A 2500-nucleotide genomic window follows, 5' to 3' on the forward strand; every position below is an offset into this window, starting at 1 on the left:
ATTATTTAGTTGTATGAATTCATACACTTAGTACTTATATGAAAATTAGTATCTATATGAAAATTAATTAGTATTTATATGAAATTTATTAAGTATCTATATGAAAATTATTTAGTATTTATATGAAAATTATTTACTTGTATGAATTCATAAACTTAGTATCTATATGAAAATTATTTAGTATTTATATGAAAATTTTTTACTTGTATGAATTCATAAACTTAGTATCTATATGAAAATTATTTAGTATTTATATGAAAATTTTTAACTTGTATGAATTCATTAACTTAGTATCTATATGAAAATTATTTAGTATTTATATGAAAATTTTTAACTTGTATGAATTCATTAACTTAGTATCTATATGAAAATTATTTAGTATTTATATGAAAATTATTTACTTGTATGAATTCATAAACTTAGTATCTATATGAAAATTATTTAGTATTTATATGAAAATTTTTAACTTGTATGAATTCATTAACTTAGTATCTATATGAAAATTATTTAGTATTTATATGAAAATTTTTAACTTGTATGAATTCATTAACTTAGTATCTATATGAAAATTATTTAGTATTTATATGAAAATTTTTAACTTGTATGAATTCATTAACTTAGTATCTATATGAAAATTATTTAGTATTTATATGAAAATTATTTACTTGTATGAATTCATAAACTTAGTATCTATATGAAAATTATTTAGTATTTATATGAAAATTTTTTACTTGTATGAATTCATAAACTTAGTATCTATATGAAAATTATTTAGTATTTATATGAAAATTTTTAACTTGTATGAATTCATAAACTTAGTATCTATATGAAAATTATTTAGTATTTATATGAAAATTTTTTACTTGTATGAATTCATAAACTTAGTATCTATATGAAAATTATTTAGTATTTATATGAACATTTTTTACTTGTATGAATTCATAAACTTAGTATCTATATGAAAATTATTTAGTATTTATATGAAAATTTTTAACTTGTATGAATTCATTAACTTAGTATCTATATGAAAATTATTTAGTATTTATATGAAAATTTTTTACTTGTATGAATTCATAAACTTAGTATCTATATGAAAATTATTTAGTATTTATATGAAAATTTTTAACTTGTATGAATTCATTAACTTAGTATCTATATGAAAATTAATTAGTATTTATATGAAATTTATTAAGTATCTATATGAAAATTATTTAGTATTTATATGAAAATTATTTACTTGTATGAATTCATAAACTTAGTATCTATATGAAAATTATTTAGTATTTATATGAAAATTTTTTACTTGTATGAATTCATAAACTTAGTATCTATATGAAAATTATTTAGTATTTATATGAAAATTTTTAACTTGTATGAATTCATTAACTTAGTATCTATATGAAAATTATTTAGTATTTATATGAAAATTTTTAACTTGTATGAATTCATTAACTTAGTATCTATATGAAAATTATTTAGTATTTATATGAAAATTATTTACTTGTATGAATTCATAAACTTAGTATCTATATGAAAATTATTTAGTATTTATATGAAATTTTTTTACTTGTATGAACGTGGTTTCGGCGTTTTGGCTCTTTATATGGGGTTTCGGCTCTTCGCAAATAGGGACAGTAGGAATCTCCTGAATTCCTTTTTGCGCGTCACTAATAAGATGACGATGCATTTGGCTACGTAAATAAAATCATTTTTATGCCCGCCGTTTAACCAAACTTAGTTTTTTTTATATGCAAATATACGTGGTTTCGGCGTTTTGGCTCTTTATATGTGGTTTCGGCTCTTCGCAAATAGGGACAGTAGGAATCTCCTGAATTCCTTTTTGCGCGTCACTAATAAGATGACGATGCATTTGGCTACGTAAATAAAATCATTTTTATGCCCGCCGTTTAACCAAATTTAGTTTTTTTTATATGCAAATATACGTTTTTTCGGCCTTTTGGCTCTTTATATGTGGTTTCGGCTCTTCGCAAATAGGGACAGTAGGAATCTCCTGAATTCCTTTTTGCGCGTCACTAATAAGATGACGATGCATTTGGCTACGTAAATAAAATCATTTTTATGCCCGCCGTTTAACCAAATTTAGTTTTTTTTATATGCAAATATACGTTTTTTCGGCGTTTTGGCTCTTTATATGTGGTTTCGGCTCTTCGCAAATAGGGACAGTAGGAATCTCCTGAATTCCTTTTTGCGCGTCACTAATAAGATGACGATGCATTTGGCTACGTAAATAAAATCATTTTTATGCCCGCCGTTTAACCAAATTTAGTTTTTTTTATATGCAAATATACGTTTTTTCGGCCTTTTGGCTCTTTATATGTGGTTTCGGCTCTTCGCAAATAGGGACAGTAGGAATCTCCTGAATTCCTTTTTGCGCGTCACTAATAAGATGACGATGCATTTGGCTACGTAAATAAAATCATTTTTATGCCCGCCGTTTAACCAAACTTAGTTTTTATATTATACAATATACCATTATATT

Source organism: Zeugodacus cucurbitae, unplaced genomic scaffold (assembly GCF_028554725.1).
Source record: "Zeugodacus cucurbitae isolate PBARC_wt_2022May unplaced genomic scaffold, idZeuCucr1.2 ctg00000139.1, whole genome shotgun sequence".
Taxonomy (NCBI): Eukaryota; Metazoa; Arthropoda; class Insecta; order Diptera; family Tephritidae; genus Zeugodacus; species Zeugodacus cucurbitae.